This window comes from Arachis hypogaea, chromosome 11 (genome assembly GCF_003086295.3).
Source record: "Arachis hypogaea cultivar Tifrunner chromosome 11, arahy.Tifrunner.gnm2.J5K5, whole genome shotgun sequence".
In the NCBI taxonomy this organism is placed as follows: Eukaryota; Viridiplantae; Streptophyta; class Magnoliopsida; order Fabales; family Fabaceae; genus Arachis; species Arachis hypogaea.
In genome coordinates this window covers 51,024,046-51,032,880 of record NC_092046.1, presented here as the reverse complement: position 1 = coordinate 51,032,880, position 8,835 = coordinate 51,024,046, and the positions used below count along the sequence as shown (strand labels likewise).

Genomic DNA, 8,835 nt, shown 5'->3' with positions numbered 1-8,835 from the left:
TATGATACTGAATAATTCTTCGCTCAAATATGAATTGTCTAACTAGAATAATCAATTGATCATTGTTTTCTTAATCCATTAATCCTCATGGGAATGATAACCTACTCACCGTGGTATTACTTGGTACGATCCGGTGCACTTGCCGATAATTTGCAGATATTGTAAATTCTGTATCATGCAACGTCAAGCATGGGCATGAAACACCCTCTAAGCCCAACCAAGTTGGCGTGTAACGCCAAGGCTCCATGCTACACGCCCATGACCAAATTCAAAGAAGACAGATTGGCGTGCCACGCCACAAGCCCAAGTGCAACGCCAACCAAGGCCCACTCCTTTGGAAGATGCAATTACAATAAAGGTTATGGAAGATTCTATTAAGATAGGATTTGATTCTGATTTGGTTTTAATTTTAGTTAGGATTTGAATAATTGTGATTAGTTATCTTATTCTCATAAGATTTAGTTTTTGAATTTTAATTTTAGGTATACCTAGGATATAAATAAATTAACATGGTTTACAAGAGAGGAGGATCTAGTCTTCGGATCCTCAGAACCCTAGCCGCATCCTTTCATCTTTGTTTTTCATCTTTCTCCATGAGTCACAAATTCATTTCTTAAGGGGTTAGGAGCTCTGTTTGTGTTTTCATGGATTATTAATCTAAGTTTTTTTTTATTTTGAAGCATTGTATTAATCTATTTTTAAGATTGAGTTTTCGTTCTTCATTCTTCAAAGGATTAGAAGTATTGGAAAATATTCTAATTCTGTTTTGAGTTCTGTTTATTACTTTGAAAAATTTAATATCGGAATTACAACTTAAAAACTCTCTCTCTTATGACTTTTTTATTTGACTAGGAATAGTATTTTGAAAAGTGTGCGACGTTGTCTTTCTCATAATTCTCTATTGTTTAGGACTAGTTTGAATATGTGACATACAATTTGACCTAGAACTACTTTTGAATATTATTTGAAACTAAATCAGAATTGTGCTAAACCTCTTTTCTTAATCGGTTGACCAAGGAATTGGCGATTAATTAATTAAAGATGAATTTCCAAGGAATTGGAATTCAATTAGTTATGATTTGTCATGAAAAAATCTTTGCGTGCATCAAAATAAATAAACACAAGGTTTAATCTTCTTGAAAAATACACATCTCTAAAACGCTTCACACTCTCAATCATTGTTTTCTCCTAATCAAACACTTGTTCATCACTGCCTCCTTAAGCATTCAAAGTTCCAAGCAAGACACAGTCTCTGCCCTCATTAATCCAGGTTCAATCGATTTAATTAGCGATTCAATCCGATATTTGCTTGTTCAATCCTTTAATCTTCGTAAGAACGATATCCACTCACCGTGATATTATTTTAATGATCTGATGCACTTGCTGGTATATGTGAGCACTAGTTTTTGCTCATCACGTGTGACCAAAATGCAGTGTTTCACTAATCCAGGTTACCGTCAGATTTATTCGCTCGTAAATCCAACGGTAACCGTAGTGCCAATTTTTTACCTTTTTCCTCTATTTATTGCCGTCAGTGTTACCATCGGATTCTCTTTTCCGACGGTAAAATTTGTATCCAACGAATTTATTATCGAATGCGCTGATAAAGTCGCTGCTACTTTGTGATGCTAAATTCGACAATAAATTCAATGGTATTCAACTTTTTTTTGTAGTAGATTTTGGTAGAAGAGCAACAACGATTCTTCCAGAAACATGGATTTAGGAAAATGAAATGGTTTTTGAATAGAGGAAAGATGAAGAAGATAAGAGTGTAAGAGTGGGAAGGAATGAAGTAAGAATAAGGGTAGATTTAGGAATTTTATAAATTGATTTAAGGATAAAATTATCTAAAAACTTAGTATAAATTTATGTCAACTTTTAAAATTTTGTGTCTCACTAATTTAAAAAGACATAAATTACATATTTCTAGTACGTAAGTGTGTATGTAACTGTGTCCTTTATAAATTTATATTTTATAAAACAAATGTTTTATGTATACTAATGTGTTTATATCTCTAATAAACATAGACAACAAATAAACGATATCTTTAAAATTATTATAAAAAACTACTTTATTAAAAATTATTAAAAAATAAATTTTAATAATTTTAATGCATTGAGTACATAAAAAATTTAAAAATATATATATATTATTATCCTGTTAAAATGTACGTGTGGTGGATTGAAGCCTCACCTACTACCAGCATCATCAGCCTCACCCAACATATCTATTGCATAAAGCTGTGCGTCATTTGAATAATAATAATAATAATAATAATAATAATAATAATAATAATAATAATAATAATCATCATCATCATCTGAGGATTATTTCACCATCCCATATAACTTGGAAATAACGCTCCCACTCACTGCTGCTTCCTAATGTACGAACAAATGCTTATTCGAATATGCATAGATTTGGCCAAAACATAACAAATAATAAATTAACAAACAAGACACTACCCGTCCCTATAATGAATAAATTAGAGGACGTCATTTGCAATCTGACTCAACACGGATAAAATGATATTTTGGCTTCTGTTAACAATTGTGTTAAAGGATATATTTGTTAAGATTTCCAATATAACAAATTTGTATTAGAAAATAAAAATTTAAAAGGTTTTAATGTATTTATACATATTGATAAAAAAAATAAAAAATTGCAATTAAATTAATTTAAACAAATACTCTTAGAATATTTGTTATCAAAAATATTAAAGAATGGAAGATTCTTATCAATGTATTATAATAATCTTATAAATTACATGAATTAAAGGAATCATATATTTGCTGTCTGTTTTATATTGTTTAGCTTTTTTTTTTTTTTTTAAAAAAAAGAGTTCAACATATTAAAGTAGAGCAAATAGAATCAGTCAAACAAGTAAACAGACAATAAAATAAAATATCACAGCATCACAAGAAAATATTTCTATGTCATTTTCGAGGAAACCATTAATAACAAAAGGAATCTACACCTATTCACTTGTTGTAGCTAAACAATGTCATGTTGATAATTTCTTCTATATCTTTGTTGTTATTCTGAAATATCATTCGATTTCTTTCCATCCAAATGTTCTAAATGATCGCATAGAAGCATATCAATCACTGGTTTCGATCCTTTTTTCTACTTGACTCTTCTCTCCAACTCAAAAAATGTTCCTTCATCGAATCCAGAAAAAGCCACTGACAGCCACTACAAGAAAAATACCCATTCAGCCACACTTTTTTTAAGCTACATTTAAAAAGCGTAGCCTATTCATAGAATAGGCTACGCTTTTTTCAGTGATGCCTTTTTATAAGAGAAAAGGAAACACAATTTTGGCATCATTTAAAAAGTGTAGCCTTAGGTATTATAGAAATCACTTAAAAAGCGTAGCCGTATGTTAATATTTATGGGTTCACTTTTTGTATCTAAGGGAACGCTTTTAAAGAATAGCCTATTTATTAAGTTTTGGGTGCACTTCAAAAGTGATGCCTAATGTATCTAAAGCAAAAAATTTGACACTTAGTAAATTTTTTTCTTCAGTTTTCGAAAGCAAAACTCACACACTTAATGAAATTTTTGTCCCTCCAAATCCAAAACCCAGACTTAGCCTTCATCTCGATCCCCTTTTAGAACCCTCCAAAGCTCACCATCGAAGAAACACTCTCGCTACAGAAACCCTCTCACTCACCACTCACCGTCGCTTCTCTTCGCCCTCCTCCTCGTCGCTGCGCCGCCCTTACCTTCGCCAACCCTGTCGCGCACAACTCTCACCTTCGCCATTCTTACCATCGCTGTTGACCGTCGCCACCCAATAATCACTCACCGCCAGTCACCACTCACCATTCACCATCGTCGCTCATCACCTTTGCCATTGTCACCACTGCACAGACCATCGCTCTTCTTTGCCATTATGCACAAATCATCGCTGTGCCGCCCTCACCATCGTCATCTCCGTGCTTCTCATCATCGTCATCTCCGTGTTGATTATGTATGTATTGATTTCTATTTGGTTCTGAAATTTCAGAGGTTTAGGGTTCCGATTTTAGGGGTTTTAATTTGGGGGTTTTAATCTGTGAAATATAGGTTTTAATTTGGGGGTTTTATGAATTGATGAAGCTGTATGGTTTAACAGATTAATGAGTATTGTTAGATTATTTGTTAATGAAGCTGCGTTGTTTAACCTTCTGATAAAGAATAGAATAGTGTCCTTACAGTGATTTTTCTTAGTGATTTTTCAAATGATCATATCAATTCTAGTGACCTATATTATATGCAATGCTACTAACAATTTTCCACAAGCAAAGAAAATCTGGGTTTGCGTATGCTTGTCACTGTTATTAATTTATTTATTATGTCTAATTTGGTTTATTTATTTCAAGTTCATAAATCTGGGTGAGTTTATGATTTATTTAATTCAGCTAGTTCTTTCGCCGCTGAATGATTCTGTGAAAAATCACAATTCAAGATGAATAATATAAACTTAGCTATTCTTCAATTGGGACAAGGTTTGAAGGCTTATGCTTATATCTTGAGTGCTATCCATTTCTATAAACGCAGCCTACAGATTCCCATAGATTTCTGATTTGCTGGCTTTCTACTTTATGCTTTTTTTGGCACTTTTAACCATCTTTCTTCTTATCAACTATAATTAAAAATTATAATATCAAATCTCAGATTCATTCATAAGACTTGCTACTGCCGATTCCAAATTCCAATGCTCATTTACCTACCTGTTTATTGAGAACAGCCAGGCTCTTGGTGTGCAAGAGTGAAGAAAATTCCTCAGTGAACTAATAAAGCCACTAAATCAAACTTTGGGGCCTTTTTAATTAGTAATAATAGGAGTATTCCTTTTAGTCATTTTTTTAGTACTTTGTGTTTGTTTTCTCAGATTTTACCTATGATTCAGTTTCGTCTTTTAAATTTCAATTCATGAAAATTAATTTCTGTGAGTAAATTTGGTTTCTTTCGCATTAGAATGTGAAACCAGTTTCTGCAAATTGGTTTATAAATATACATATTGAAAAATAGTAGTTTTGTAGAATCTTGTGTCTTTCAAGTGGGATTGATTGAAAATTTTTGGTACCCTTTCAAGCAGAATCTTACATCTCTAATTTATGTTGTTATTACTTGAGTTTTCTTTTTTAATTATTATAGTTAACTTGTTATTACTGTGATTCGATCACTTGTAGGCCAAACTCACTAAGCTTCTCAAGAACCTTATGGCAAAGGTTTCTACTATGAAGAATACAGAGCAGGTGCACACTTTTATCTGATGCAGGGTAGTGGATGACTGCAAAAACAAGTTTCTAGTGTGTGTAATGCTGATTGTTTTGCTTTTCAAATTGCAGATTTTAGAGCAACTTCCTCGGGTGATATCATCTTTGGATGCATATATGGATAATGGATTGCAAAAGTTAGAACTTCCTCTTATCTGATTGGCTATACTTACATGTTTAGAAATTGGAACCTCCTTTTTAATCTATGTTTGATTTTTCTCAACTAGAATCAAATTCTTGTCTCTAGAATCAATTTGGATTGAAGTGAAAATTTTTACTGTGTTAGAATTACATTGAGAGGAAGTAGCAGACATAAAAACCAGTTATGTTAGAATTAATTATACCTAAAATCAATTATACAAAATTGTATTTTGACAATGTTGCTTGTGTGGCTTTATGAGCTTCACTGATGTGCTAAATTGCTAATTATAGGTGATAACCCGCTAGCAAGTGCAAGTAAACCTCGTTCAAAGTCAGGAGGGAGCTGACTGAAGCTTAAGAGGGAGCTGTGTTCCACTCACCCAACTGTTCTTTGAGTTTCTTTGCTAGGTGAGGACAGCGACTTCATCTTCTTTCTTTTCTCCTCTAATTCAAAATTATGATAATTCTCTTGCTCCATTTTTTTCAATTTATTCAATTTCTTTTAACACAACTACCACCATTGATGACAAGTCATCTTAGCCTAGTTTCACTAGCCTTTTTCTTTTGTTTTCATTTAGTTTTATGCACTTTCTTGCATTATAAATTAGCCATTTGAATTGGAATTGCTTGGTTTCCTTAAATCAATCAACCACCTTTTAATTGATACAAAATCATGAGGTTTAAGCCAACTTTAGTTGATAATTGATTGATTTATAAACCTTGTAAATTTTGTGATACTTTGATTGGTTGTTTTGATTACTTGTAGGTGAAGAAAGGAAACAAAAGGTGTGCCAACATTATGGAAGAAGGTTGCAAGAATGGGTTTGAGAAAATGGAATTCACGTTTGAGCTAATGTTTGCCTCAAACGTCAACTCAAACGTGAGTAGCAGTTGAAGAACACACTGGGAAAAGCCAACGTTTGCGACAACGTTTGCCTCAAACGTTGAGGTCAAACGTTGGCTGAAGAATGAAGCTCCTGGAAAGCAACGTTTGAGCCAACGTTTGCCTCAAACGTGAGGTCAAACGTTGGCTCCAAAAGAGAAGAGAATTGAAGCTCCTGGGAAGGCAACGTTTGCGCCAACGTTTGCCTCAAACGTGAGGTCAAACGTTGGTGCCAAAGAGAAGAGAAATGGCATCCCTGGAGGCGGCAACGTTTGAGCCAACGTTTGCCTCAAACGTGAGGTCAAACGTTGGCTCCAAAAAGAAGAGAAATGGCATCCCTGGAGGCAGCAACGTTTGAGCTAACGTTTGCCTCAAACGTGAGGTCAAACGTTGGCACCAAACAGCATGAAGGGGCATACTTCAAACAAGAATAACTTGAGTTGTAGATGTCCAATTGAGGTGATTTCAAGTGGGTTAGAAAGCTGACATTCAGAGCTTTCCAACCATATATAATAGTCTCTATTGGGCACAAAATTGGCAACGCGACAAGAGGACAAAGTAGCCCCCAAGAAGCATACAAGAAGGGAGGTCCACGTTTGAGCTCACGTTTGACCTCAAACGTTGAGCCAAACGTGGAAGACAGCACATGGCCTAGCTGCATAATGTCTCACTCAAGTAACGTTTGAGTCAACGTTTGCCTCAAACGTTGGCTCAAACTTGAATGGTTCATGGCCTGGTTCACTAATGGATTTCCTCCCAACACCAAGAGCAATCAACAGAGGCCACTATCAACCCAATTCCATCAAGGCTAAAGGCCCAATTCAAGGCTTAATGATCATTTGAAGAAAGTGTATAAATAGCTTAGGATTTGAAGTTTTTGAGAGCTTCCCTTTTCATTTTTCAGAATAGCTTTCTTTTCAGTTTTGCTCAGAGTTCACTTTATTTTTCTTAGCATTGTTGTTTAATTCAAGAGAATTTGGGAGGAGAATTGATCTCTCTTCTTCCTTGTTCTTGCCCAGCACTCTTTACTTTTCTTGTCTTGGATTTTAGGTGGAGAATTGAAGAAATTCTGTTTCAATCTCACCTTGGGATCTTGTTTAATTTTCTGCTTAATTGAATTTCAGTTTCGGTTCATTGCTTTTCATCTACTTTCTTTGCAATTTACAATTTTCTTTGCAATTGTTCTTGTTGGATCTAGGAAGGCATTGAGATCTAGACTTGGTTTTCTAGTCTCTTGGGTCCTGAGGTCCGAATTCCCCATTTTCCATTCCCTGTTTTGCTCATTTACAATTCTGTTTCTAGATCTGATTAAATCCAAGTGTTCTTCTATTCCTCTGCTTGTTGCAATTTTACATTTCCTTGTTTAATTTCTGCAAATCCAACTCCCCATTCCCTTTACAATTCAAGTCATTTACATTTCTTGCACTTTAAGATTTTGCAATTTACATTTCTTGCATTCTAAGGTTCTGCCATTTAATTTCTTGTTCTTTAAGATTCAGCACTTTTATTTTCCGTTCTCTTTAATTTTCTGCAATTTACCCCTCTCCCTTTACTTTTCATGCAATTTAATTTCTGTTAATCACAAATCACTCAACCAACACTTGATTCGCTTGACTAAATCAACCACTAAACTAAAATTGCTCAATCCTTCAATCCCTGTGGGATCGACCTCACTCACGTGAGTTATTATTACTTGATGCGACCCGGTGCACTTGCCGGTGAGTTTTGTGTCGGATCGTTTTCCGCACATCAAGTTTTTGGCGCCGTTGCCGGGGATTGATTAGATTGACAATGATTACGTGAAGTGGAGATCTAGATCAAGCACTTTTTCTTTTCTGATTCTTTAATCTTGGACTAACCCACTAACTGTTCGAATTTTTGCTTAAACTAAACTTCATTCTAGCAATAGATTGAAGTGTTATTGTTGGTGTTTCTTTTGTTTTGTTTGTATGTCAGGTACAGGGAGATCCGTTCCTATTTTATCTGAAGCTGACCAGAGAACTCTTAGAAGGTTAAGAAGAGCCGAAAGAGGGAAAAATATTGTTGGAGAAGAAGAATCTGAGGAAGAATATCACGAGATGGAAGGAGATACATCTAATCCAGGAGGAGGAGTTAACAATCACCCACAATAGAGGAGAGTATTGGCCTCCTATACCTTTGCAAATGCTAGACATTGTGGAAGCAGCATTCTCACCCCCAATGTCAATGCAAATAACTTTGAACTGAAGCCACAACTCATCACATTGGTCCAGAACAACTGCTCATTTGGGTGAGGACCATTGGAGGATCCAAATTAACATCTATCTACCTTCTTAAGGATTTGTGACACTGTCAAATCCAATGGCGTGAATCCTGAAACCTACAAGCTTCTGCTGTTCCCGTTCTCATTAAGGGACAAGGCCGCACAATGGCTTGAAACTTTTCCCCAAGGAAGTATCACTAGTTGGGATGACTTGGTGACTAAATTTCTAGCCAAATTCTATCCACCCCAAAGAGTCATCAGGCTGAAAACCGAGGTGCAGACATTCACACAATTAGATGCC

At 34.9% G+C, this 8,835-nt stretch overlaps 1 long non-coding RNA gene across 1 annotated transcript; it reads left to right on the top strand.

Annotated features, from left to right (window-relative positions):
• The first annotated feature begins 5,181 nt into the window (after positions 1–5,181).
• On the top strand, positions 5,182–5,823 carry LOC112723885 (uncharacterized). The gene is made up of 3 exons (XR_003163216.3): positions 5,182–5,247; positions 5,341–5,405; positions 5,701–5,823. It is a non-coding gene; the product is annotated as an uncharacterized lncRNA (long non-coding RNA).
• Positions 5,824–8,835: the final 3,012 nt, after the last annotated feature.